The following is a 13,298-nucleotide window of genomic DNA, read 5'->3' on the forward strand; positions in this document are numbered from 1 at the left end:
TGTAATCTGATTGTACCCCAAATATCCATCGAGAAAATAGTAATAGTATCGCCCTGCGAGTCTATCCAGCATCTGGTCCAAAAACGGCAATGGAAAGTGATCTTTCCTAGTCACATTGTACAGCTTCTGGTAATGGATGCAAATTCTCCATCTCGTAACCGTTCTAGTTGGTATCAACTCGTTATTCTCATTTTCAATGACTGTGATACCTCTTTTCTTTGGCATGCACTGGACCGGGCTTACCCATGAACTATCTGAGATGGGGTAGATTATGCTCGCATCTAACCACTTGATGATTTCTTTCTTGACTACGTCCTTCATGGTGGGGCACAGTCTTCGTTGTCCATCAATCGTCCCTTTTTCACCATCTTCCAGTATAATCTTGTGCATGCATACATATGGACTAATTCTATGAATATCAGCTATGGTCCATCCAATAGCCTTCTTAGATTGTTTCAATACCAGGATGAGTTTCTCTTTTTGCTCAGTAGTTAATTTTGCTGAAACAATCATAGGCAAAGTAGAAGAGTTACCTAAATAAACATATTTTAAATTTGAAGGAAGTACCTTGAGTTCAAATTTAGGTGGCTCCTCGATTGATGCTTTTGGTTGGGCATAATTCTTATTCTCTAACTCCAAAGATTCAAAGTGGGATTGCAAATTAAATCACTTTTGATTAGCTTCTAACAAAGCTAAGTATTCATCCTCCTCTTCACCATTTGGAGGATCTGATGTCAAAATTCATTCCAATGGGTCCTCAACATAGTTGATATAACACCCCGAACCCGAGACCGTCGCCGGAGTCGAAAACGAGGTGTTAACAGACTTCAAACCACTTATTTGACATTTCCCAGACAAGCTGCCAATCTGCGTACTAGTCGCTTTAAAAATCATACCTTGAGTTCTGAAACTCGAAATCCAGTTCCGTAAATTTTCCCTGGAACTAGACTCATATACCTATATGGTAGAATTTTTGTAGAATTTTTGGTTGGGCCAATTAGTACAGTTTATTAGTTAAATTCTCCCCTATTACAGGGTATGACTACACTGACCTTCATGCATTACGATTTGGATAACTCCCTGCACAGAGCTTCAATACCGATGCCGTTTGTTTCTATAGAAATTAGACTCATAGAGGAATCTATACATATATGGAATGACTCCTAATTATCTCTGGTTAATTTACAATGAATTTCCAAAGTCGGAACAGGGAATCCAGAAACCGTTCTGGTCCTGTCTCACGAGAACCTGAATATCTCTTAACATACTGTCCATATGATTGTTTCGTTACTTCTATATGAAAATAGACTCATCGAGATTCGATTACATAATTTATTCACTATTTAATTCAATTCCTACTAATTTTTTTAATTTTTCAATCTCACATCACTGCTGCTGCCAGCATCTGTTACTGAAGCAACTATGTCTATTTCGTGATTTCTCATTGATCTAACTAGTAATTCATCATACATATCACAAAATTTTAATCATGACTAGCCATACCAAAGGCTAATCATTGACAAACATCTCCCTACTACACTATTGCCATATCATGAATCTTAACACCAAAAATAATCAACCATGACATATGGCATAAAAAAAATCGAATTACCAAGACTTACGACCTAACATTGTAAAACCAAATCCAACCGAACATTTATGCCATTTTCGCATGGCTAAAAGTTTACATACCAAAGTTCAAACACAACATAATAGCCTATACATGCCGAAATGTTCTCCTAAGCCGACTAAGAAGAAAGTACCAAAACTTGCTAGCTGCTGTGATGACTTCGATGACGGCCCGACCACGCGAAGGAAACGAATCCAAGAAGCCTAAAATAGGTGACAAGGAAAACACCGAGTGAGTATATAACTCAGTAAGTCATAAGCAATGCACTACCATCCATTAATAACATTATCACAAGAGGAAACAAAATGGAACGAGGCTAGTTACTCCATCCACACCGAACCATACCATAGTTCCTTAGGCCTATCGGTTCCATCTCATACCAAGTCATGCATTCACATTCCATATACTAATTGATAGGATATTTGAGGCATTTTCATACATCATTTTATTTTCATTACAATCATACAACTAGACGACCTTTCACCTATTCCACGATAAATCTTATATACGTGACTTCAAGTATAATTGTCACATAGGTTCAAAACTTACCAAGCTCAACTCCAAATATAAACGTAGCGCCTATTAGCCATGAACTCAAGGTACTTACCTTTTTCCGCTGTCCAAAATCGACTCGGTAATGTCGCATCCTTAATGTAAATAATTTATAGAAAGTATATATATAGTGGGTTCGCACACATAGTGCTTAATAATCAACCACGCACACTTATTGCCATGTCCTTTAAACTCGCACACTTAGTGCCATGCATTTCAAGTTCGCACACCTAGTGCCAATCTCACAACCGTGAACACTTATTGCCCGCACACTTAGTGCCGAAAACCAGCCACTCTATAGGCTTCACTTCCTTTTACATTCGACAAATTTCATCTCTACATACATATACATTTGTATACATTTCATCTCATTAAACACAATTGTATAGGTATTACGATCATTTAAATCAATACCAAAGATATGCTTAATGACTTACCTTGTGTTAGGAATAGTTCCAAGTCGGCTACTCGATGACCTTCGATTTTCCCTTGTTGGACGCCTCTCCTTTAGAGTCTTGAGCTTAAACAAATAAATTAACTCATTTAACCGCTTTGCTACATATATTGGTATCCACATTTTAATGATTTTATGACATACGAAACGACATGGTAAAATTTTCATCTTGCTACTTTATGTTCTTAGCTATTCGGCTAATAACCTCATGCAATTACCATACTATCAATAATCTAATCACACATGCATATGCATACTTGGACATTCGGTAATCACCTTTGCTAATTTTAAACTCAACATCACATAAGCTCCCAAGTGATGGCCGAATGCTTCATTTGTTACCCAACTAACCATTCAACAACCTCAACCTCATTACCACCCTTTTATGCCTAATTATCTAAGTCAAGATAAGATCATCAACATGCCTAACTATAGCCGAATGTGCAACATTAATCTATCATTTCTATCTCATTTAACACTTAACATTTACCACATATCGATTCACCAAACTCTCCATCTATTCATGCTCTCATATTCGGTCACCCATACCCATACTAACCATATAACTAATTAATCCTAGGGTTAAACACAAGTACAATATTGAAGCACCATGGCCGAACCTTCATGAAGTTGCTAAGACCCCTCATTTCTACTCCTCACACACTCTCACATCCAAACCTTTTTATTAAACACTCAAGCTCAATCATCTTCATGCCTCATCAGCACAACATCAAAACACCAACCAAGAAAGACAACACCCATGGCCGAATATCATCTCCATCACATAGCAAGATTTAGACCATGGGCTAGGTAGAATTCAAACTAACAATTAAAACATGCATGCATCTCATGGAACATCATCAAACATACCTTAGCCTAGTTACATGCATGGCCGAATCTCTTCAACCTTTCTTCTTCCTTCCTCCTTCAAATTTTCGGCCAAGGTGTTAAAGGATGAACACCCTTTCTTTCTTTTTTTCTTTTCTTTGTCTAGTTACGGCAAATGGAGGGGGGATGGATGAGACAACTTTGTTTTCATCACCCCTCCCTTTTCATTATTTAATTACTAACCCTTTATTTATTCTTTCTAACATAACACACTAAGCCAACATGTTCCCAACATGTTTCCACCCATAGCATGGCCGGCCACTAGCTCAAATTTTGGGTAATTTGACATGCAAACCCATCATTTTCATAACATGCATTAATAGGCCACTTCACATTTGCCTAGCACATTTCTAAATTTCTCACATAAGTCCTATTTAATAAAATTCACTTACAATTAACAAAATTCAAACATGAAAATTTCACACATGCATATATACATATAATAAGCATCAAATATGATGGCTAATTATTATTATGACTCGGTTTTGTGGTCCCGAAACCACTTCCCGACTAGGGTCAATTTTGGGCTGTCACAATTGAGTTCCTTCTCCATGATTAAATCTTCTAAATCAGACATTGCAGAACAATCATCAATTGTGTCAGGAAATCGCATAGACTTAAAAATGTTAAATGTTACATGATCATCCTGAACATGCACAGTAAGCTCGCCCTTCTGCACATCAATAAGGGTCCTTCCTGTTGCTAAGAACGGTCTTCCTAGGATGATTGGGTCCTCTTTGTCTGCTTCAAAATCTAGAACCACAAAGTCAGCAGGAAAGATAATTTTGTCTAATCGTACCAATACGTCCTCGATTTTTCCTTATGTGCTAAGGATCGATCTGCTAATAGAAATGTAACCGTAGTAGGTCTAACTTCACCTATCCCCAACTTCCTAAATATTGACATAGGCATCAAGTTGATACTCGCACCCAAGTCACATAGTGCCTTACCATAATATGTTACTACAATGTTACAAGGTATGGTAAAACATCCAGGATCCTTCAATTTCGGGGGTAGTTTGTCTTGAAGATATGCACTGTATTCCTTCGTTAGGGCTACCGTCTTAAATTCTCCAAGCCTTCGTCAGGATATCCTTCATGAACTTGACGTAGTTTGGCATTTGTTCAAGTGCTTCAACCAACGGGATGTTGATATGAAGTTGCTTGAGTACGTCTAGGAACTTCTTGAATTGAATTTCCTGCTTCTGCTTTCGAAGTCTTTGAGGGTAGGATGGTGGAGGTTTCTTTACTGGAACTGGTTGATTCATCTTCTGTGGTGATTTTGCGTTTAACAAAGTTGTTAGTTGATCAGAAATAGCTAGTTCTGAAGTTACCTTGTCAGATTTTGCAGATTCTGGTTCTTGTGAAACTGGAATTTCGACACTCGGTTGAATGTCCTCTGAGTCTTGAGCATCAACTAGCTCCTTTTGAACTTTAACGGTGTTGGGCTCTAATGTCTTTTCGCTCCTCAATGTTAATTCTTTACAATGCTTCTTCCCTAGATTCCTCAGATTCTCCGTATCACTAGGTAAAGTACCTTGTGGTCTGTTTATGAGTTCAGTCGCAAGCTGCCCCATTTGGTTTTCTAGGTTTTTTAATGTAGTTGTTTGGCTTTGAATTAAGGCATTATTCTTCTCCATGTATGCCTTCAACAAATTTTCTAAGCCATTGGATGGTTCAACTTGGGTTGGTTTCTGAACTTGTTGGGGAAAACTAGGTGGCTGGGTTGATCTAGGTTGGGCATATGTGTTACTAGGTCTAGCCCCTTGGTTACTCTAGGAGAAATTTGGGTGGTTTCGCCATGATGGGTTATAGAAATTGGATTATAGTCCTTGCCTTCCTCAATTTTGGTTCTAGTTACCCATGTAATAAACGAATTTTGGGTTCGATAGACATTCTTCAAGAAAATGTCCTTCCCAATAATAGACACAGGCTATATTTTCAAATTGATTGGGTGGCTGTGCTGCAAAACTATTAGACCCATTAGTAGTAAGATTTTTTAACATTGAGGATATTGATGATACTAGAGATGCGAGTGAAGTAAGAGCGTCTACTTCATGTATTCCAGCAACTCGTCTTCCTGACGCTGCTCGATTGGTTGGCTATTGATAATTATTGCTGGCAATCCTCTCAATGATTTCATAAGCCTAATTATAAGACTTAGAAAGGAGAGCACCATTAGCAGAAGCATCCACTACTATCCTTGTGTGGGCATTGAGACCATTATAAAATGTCTCAAGTTGGATGCAATGTGGGGTTCCGTGATGAGGGCACTTTCATAATAATTCTTTGTACCTTTCCTATGCCTCATACAAGGACGCATCATCCATTTGTTGGAAGGCAGTAATCTCATTTCTCAACTTAGCATTCTTGCTAGGTAGGAAATACTTCATAAGGAATCTTTCTGCTAACTCTTGCCATGTGGAAATTGAATTTGGCAGCAATAAGTTCAACCAGGCTCAAGCTCTGTCCCTTAGTGAATATGGGAACAGCTTTAATCGTAATGCATCTTTGGGAACTCTGGCTAACTTGAAAGAATCACTCACCTCCATAAAAAATCTTAAGTGTAGGTAAGGATCTTCTGTAGGCATTCCACTGAATTGGACCACTGTCTGAAGCATCTGAAACATGACTGGCTTCAGCTTGAACTGTTGTGCCTCAATTTTGGGTCTCCTAATACCCGGATTAAGATCATTAAACATTGGCACTGCATACTGTCTTAAAGCGCTATCCCTATCATCAGTAATAAGGATAGGATTTTGAGCAGGGTTTGCTCCGTTTCCTTGATTCAAATTTTCGAAGTTCATCTCTTAGGTCCTTCTCTGACTTGCTTGTCTTCTTCGCTGTCAAAAAGTTCATTCAATCTCAGGGTCTATAGGGAGTAAATTAATAATTCGGTCAATATTCATAAACACCTAAAATAATCACAGAAAAGTTAAATAAGTTAAAATTTGAACAGAAAAATAAACCAAAATGCAAAACTAACAAATTCACAAATAATGACTTTTTAAAATAGTCCCAGCAACGGCGCCAAAAACTTGGAATGACGGAAATGTGCAAGTGTACACAATCGCAACAAGTAATAAAGTGACAAGTAAATGTCGAGTTATCGTACCCACAGGGACTGTGAAAAGAATTGTTTATGAATGCTATTTAAAACACTTCGGTGGAAAAAAAAATTTGTTTGAAGAGGGTGATTAAAAACTAAGATTTTAAACTAAGTAAACTAAATAAATAAATCTCAAATGTACGCAAGATGGCATAATTATGTTAGATAAATTACATTTCTTAACTTAGAATTATTAAACTCATATTTATATTGTTACAAATAAATTCACGGCAACTCGGTAATTTACTAACTTATGAACATACTCACTTACAAAAATCCATTCATATCTTGACTATATCCCTATGTCAATTCAACCGATTGAACAAATCTTAAATAGGCAAATATTTTATTGCACTATATACTTATTAAATCAAAATAATCTTTTGTACATATCCTTATGTCAATTCAAATGATTAATTAAATCTAATAAGCACATAAAAGACTATGTGATGTAACAAAGTATCCCTACCTTGAAATAGTTTAATCACAATAATCTTGCAAGTTATGCAAGGAAAATGTATCGTCAGATACCGTTGGTAATTTAACCCTCAGCTACCTTAAATGATTAAACATACTCTGATTAAGTACTGTGTCCATTAATTACAATTTCAATCCGTTTAAATAATTAACTCATTAGCTACCAACTGGTTCCCTTTCTTTCGAAATGGCATTGCCCAAAGTCAAATCCAAGGCTTGCAAGAGTAACTTAATTATGATTTTACTTAACCAAGCATCTTACTGAGGCCTATAACAACATAAAAACAATTTTAAAAATTTTAGCAAACGAAATGCAATCAACCTAACACAAATTTAATTCAAGATAAATTGATTAAATTAATCATTCCAACAACATAAATATTCATAGATATGTTTATCATAACAACAACAAAAATTAAAGAGATAGGGAACAAGAATCAAATCCGGTGTTTTTCCATGGCTTGACTCATTTGCTCCGTTCTTCCTTCTCCGTTGTCCTCGTCGACCAAAGATGCTATGAACACTTAATTTCTACTCCAAATGGCTAACTAATGCCCCTTTTCCAAAAGGAGAAATTGGCAAGAGAGCAAGAAATTTTGTAATGGAAAAGAAAAGAGAAAGTGGAGAGAAGAGAGAAAAGACGTGAATGCTTGAGGTGTGTTTCAAATGATCAGCTTAAGGGGTTTTTATAGCTGAAGAGGGCTGCTAAAAATCGCTAAAATTATCAGCCAAAGAGCCCTCCCTTGGCCGGCCACACATGTGGCAAGTTTGATGATTTCAAACTTGCTAAATTAAGCTTGGGGCAAATCTAGAAAGCCACCATTTGTGGAGGGGTTTGAATGCTATTTGAACAAGTCTTCAAGGGCCTCTTTGCAAGCTAAATAATCAGCCAATAAGCTAATTTGGGTCAGCACATGGGACGGTTTTGGGCTTTCCATTACTTGGTCGGTTCAATTCACTCGGTTCAACTCAACTGGACCACTTTTCATAATTTATTAATAATAATTTATTAACCTAAATTAAATTGGATATAAATTAAAATTAATTATATTATGAATTAATGCACATAATTTTGGACCGTCTTAGGCTGAAAATTAATTTGCCTTGATACTTCAAATTGTTTCTCGGTTTTGTGCTTCTAGCAGTGTCTGCAGTGTTATTTTTCGCCCTTTGTGCAAATCTGTCGAAAATAACCAAAATTTATCATAATTAATTATAAAATTAATTAAAATTAAATATGTTCATATTTTAAGTACACTTTAATTATTTTATAAAAATTAATTATTTTTACAGGAATTTTATCGAAACTGCATGAATTTAAGTTAAAAAGGGCATGATAAAGTGTGTAAATTTTCGTGTTTCCACACACCCAAACTTAATTCATTGTCGAAAATAACCCTTGACATGGCATGAAAATCTTGAGATGAAATGATAATGACTTGAAAGAATATTGCTTGATGAGCTCATCTATATTATTTGATTGCTATGAAGATTTTGGTGACTAACATGTTTGATTGAATGTATGTGATTAGGCAATTTAGCCAAATGGATGGAAAGATGACATTGTATGCTTAGATTTAATAAACATGATTGGTAAGTTTAGTTTCTGTATACGAACTTACTAAGCATGTAATGCTTACTCTATTTTATTTTCCCTTGTTTTATAGTGCTCGGAAGCTCCTGAAGGTTCGAGATCTTTGGAGCATCGTTGTAACACCCCTAACCGGTAACCGATATCGGATTAGGGTTACGAGGCATTACCAGACAGACAAAACATTTCAGACCAATTCAGAATCATAGATATTATTTAATATCATTTCATAAGCCATCATCTCTTAAGATGGTCTACAAAACCTAAAACATACGTTTAAGAACGGTTAGAGCTAAACTGAACACATTCATAAAATTCAGAACATAGAAAATATTATCAATTCTGTTGAGGTCACACGTCCGTGTAATCAGGCCGTGTGCCTCACACGGGTATCAGACACACCCATGTGAACCAGCCGTGCCAAAACAGGGTAACCATACTGACTTTCACCCACGGACAATAGGTACGCCCGTGTGCTATGGTCGTGTGATACTTGGCTAGCTACTTACTTTAGCCCACGACCACATGACAATGCCCGTGTCCCCTGACCGTGTGGCACCATGCAGGCTTGATTTAAGCCAATTTGCCACCCCCTTTTGGGTCCAATCCTACAAGCAATAATATACTACATTCATACCAAAATTTCCAACCAGTTCCATGCTTAAGAATGACCGAAACACATTAGAACTTAACACATTACAAGCATACACCAAACTATACACAAACTTTTCATTTGTTAGCCAACTCCCATGGCATAATATATATACAACAAGACTTATATACATAGACCTTCTAGCCAATACATGCCATACTTTAAAATATGTACACTTTCAAAAGTACCAAAATGAGATCGATAGTGTGGTGATGATCCTCGACTATCCCCGAGCCTTCAGTAGCTACGATAACTGTAAAACAGACAGTAAACACACAGAGTAAGCTACAAAGAGCTTAGTAAGCCAAATACAATTGGTCTAACTACTAAAGCATATGAGTACAATTCAACCATAAAGATTCATAACCATTTCATAGAATAATTCATAAACTTAACCATGCTCCTTTGTTTGCATATATGTTATACTTCATTTCCATACATATTTTACAGAGACAGGGTTTTTCATATTCCAAAATTTAGTACGATACAAAAGTACCTGCATAGGTTATACATTTCATATACTCAAATTTAGTCTTCGTACGCTATCATCAGACGGGTCAGAAACAATACAGACGCTCATAAACAAGTACAATGCCGACGTCCCGGACGTGGTCATACATGTAACTCAATAGCGATGCCTCTATCCCAGACAGGGTCTTACACGAAATCAGATACGATGCCGATGTCCCAAACACGGTATTATACATAAATCTCAATCGAGGCCTGTGTCCCAGACACGGTCTTACACGATGTCTCAAACAGATGTCAACTTTGCTTAGGAACATAAAGAGCTTTTCAAATATTATCATATTATCATACTTTACTCCAAAGATATTCATCAGGCACTCAAGGCCATCCAATACAGATTACAATTTATATGTGCAGAATTTATTTCAATTAACACGTAATTGTAATTTGACTTACCTTGGACGGATTTCGGATAAAACGAGTCGTCTATTCAACTATTTTGGACTTCCCCTGGTCTAAGTCTGACTTTCTTTGTTCTTGATCTATTAAGACATGCACTAGCCGAACATCAAAATGCTTCAATGGCTTCTTATTTCTCTTAATTTAGTGATAATATGGTCACTTTCATGTTTTCATTTTATTATTATAACATTATAATCACCTTTTGCCATTTTACCCTTAATGACATAACATTAATCTCTACCAACTCATGTCCATATTTGTCCATGCATTAGTACAATGGTCCAATTGACATGCAAGGACCTTTATTTTAAAAGCCAAGCCAAATAGGTGCTTTAGCATATAGCACTAAACTTTTACACTTTACGCGATTTAATCCGTTTTCATAATTAAGCATAGAAACAGATAAATTAAATCACAGAAATTTTCACATATGTAAATTCACATATCACAGAAACAGAAAATAATATTAAAATATTTTTCAAACTCTGGTTTGTGGTCCCGAAACCACTATTCCGACTAGGGTCAAAATCAGACTGTTACAATTGTCACACTATCAACTAGTCATTTTGGGTATACTTAGTAAAAATCATTTTGGTATAATGACATGTATAGGACAACTTGGGCAATAGTGGCTTGAAATGTTATTTTGTAACCTAGCCATTGGAATGGCTAGTAATGGTTCATTTTGGTATGACTAAGTAGATTATTATGATATACATATATACACATGTGTTATGTTAAGAATAGTTGATCAAATGTTGTGAATGCCTAAGTTAAACTAAGGTAAGGTTGTAATCATGCATGCTTGTAGTGATATGCCTTGTGAATGATGAAATTTGCCAAAGTTGAATGCTTGGATTGGTTGGTATTGGATGTGTGTTTCAAATGCAGGTCTTGGGTGAAATTTTGGGTGAGAAATGAAGCTACAAATGGCACAGGCAAACACACGGGCGTGTGTCTAGACCGTGTGTGACACACGACCTGGTAACATGGGCATGTGGTTAGGCCATGTGTCCTCTATACCTTAATTTTGAGAAACAAAATGTTCAAAATTGGGCACACGGACAGAGACAAGGGTGTGTGTCTAAGCCGTGTGTGCCACACGGCCTAGAACACGGGCTTGTGCCTTAGCCATGTGAAACCTGCACCTTGGCAAATTTTTGAAAAGTCACGAAAAATTCTTAGAGGTCTCGATTTAGTCTTAACTCAATTCTAATGCTCGTATAGGGCCTCGAGGTCCCGATCAAGGGACATTATGAATGATCTAGGTAAATGAATAGTAACTCACAATAATTATTTGTAAAATGTTCTGAATGTTCTGGTAATGCTTCGAACCCCTATTCTGGCAATGGATACAGGTTAAGGGTGTTACATCGATGACACTATATGTCTTTGGTTGTTCCCCTTCTCCTTAATCGATAATGCTTTTTCTTGGTTAGACTTGCAAGCATCAAGGTCAATTATCACATGGAACGAGCTTCCGAAAAATGTTTTGCACAAATTCTTCCTTATCAACAAAACTGTCCAACTAAGAAGAGACATTACTAACTTTAAACAGATAGGAGGAGAGATTTTTTATGAAGCTTGGGATCATTTTAAATTACTCATACAGAGATACCTTCATTATGGTTTGCTTTAATGGTTAAGGTTGCAGATGTTCTACAATGGATTAGATGGAAACTTGAGGTCAGGACTAGATAAAGTCGCAAAAGGAGCATTAATGAATTAACCATATGAGGACGCCTATCAGCTGATTGAGAACATGGCCATGAACTCTTGCCATTGGCCAAATGAAATTGTACCTATGGTTTGAGACCACCTATAGCAAAAGCTATCCATGAGGAAGACAAGTACCAACAAATATTCGACAAGTTTAACCGGTTGGAGTCGACATCTACTAGACCTATGATGAATGAATCAATTAGGAAAATCAGCCAATATCCTGAGAATTAGTTTGAGGGTATGACCTACATAGGAAATAGGGGTGGAAACTGTTATTTGAACACCTACAATCTCGGATGGAAAGATCATCCAAATTTGAGATCGGGTGGAAATTGAGGAGGAGGTAATGTTAATAAAAAAAATCCTACCTACCAACCTCCTTATTTGTAGAAAGGTCAAGAGAGGACCAACGTGAATGACCATACTGTATGTGGTCGAAGGCTGGAATGCATAGAGGGGGGAAATGCAGTCAATGAAGATGGAAATGAGACAAGTGTAGTCTAAGTGCACTCACACCATAACTATATTGACTAAGTTGGAAGATTAGATGAGCCAATTGATGAGTATGATAAGAGATATCAAAAGAAAAATTGTCACTAGTATTCCAATACTGAGAATAACCCTTGAAGAGATGGGAAGGAGCAAGTGAAAGCAATTGCATTCCGTTTAGGAAAAGTACTGAGTAACCCATATGATACCACTCAAGAGGAGGACAAAAGAGATTTGAAAGATATTTCAAAATACCCCTTGTGAAGATGACACTGAAGAAGAACCCGAGATGGTAGCCAAAGTGACAGTTGAGCCGAAACTTGAGAAAAGCATGGAACCTGTCCTTACAAAAGTACCATTCCCTTCACGGCTAAAGGACAAATAAAAAAGGGATGAAACAAAGTTTGTAAGTTTCCTAGAATTATTCAAATCGCTTAATGTTAATTTACCCCTTATCGAGATAATAGATAAAATTCTTAAATATGCAAAGTACTTAAAATAAATAATGGCTAGGTGTAGGAAAATTAAAATGGTAAAAAAAATTAACATAAACACATCCTATAGTGCGATAATCACAAAAAAAGATACCCCTAAAATTAAAAGACCTAGGTAGCTTCACAATTCCTATAGAGATAGGGGATATACATTTTAGCAAGGCCCTATATAACCTAGGAGCCAGTATCAACTAGATGCCCTTATCAACATATAAGAAACTCGGGTAACGGGAACTTAAAAACACTAATATCACAATACAGTTAGTTGATAGGTCTTCGATACAACCAAAAGGTGTACTTGAAGATGTGTT

The 13,298-nt window shown here is 36.6% G+C and overlaps 2 non-coding genes across 2 annotated transcripts; one reads left to right on the forward strand and one right to left on the reverse strand.

Moving 5' to 3' along the window:
• Positions 1-5,779: 5,779 nt before the first annotated feature.
• LOC121207399 (small nucleolar RNA R71) lies at positions 5,780-5,886 on the forward strand. Its single transcript, XR_005902489.1, has one exon. It is a non-coding gene; the product is annotated as a small nucleolar RNA R71 (small nucleolar RNA).
• A 5,921-nt stretch (positions 5,887-11,807) lies between these two features.
• Positions 11,808-11,914, reverse strand: LOC121207417 (small nucleolar RNA R71). Its single transcript, XR_005902508.1, has one exon. It is a non-coding gene; the product is annotated as a small nucleolar RNA R71 (small nucleolar RNA).
• Positions 11,915-13,298: the final 1,384 nt, after the last annotated feature.

This window comes from Gossypium hirsutum, chromosome A09 (genome assembly GCF_007990345.1).
Source record: "Gossypium hirsutum isolate 1008001.06 chromosome A09, Gossypium_hirsutum_v2.1, whole genome shotgun sequence".
In the NCBI taxonomy this organism is placed as follows: domain Eukaryota; kingdom Viridiplantae; phylum Streptophyta; class Magnoliopsida; order Malvales; family Malvaceae; genus Gossypium; species Gossypium hirsutum.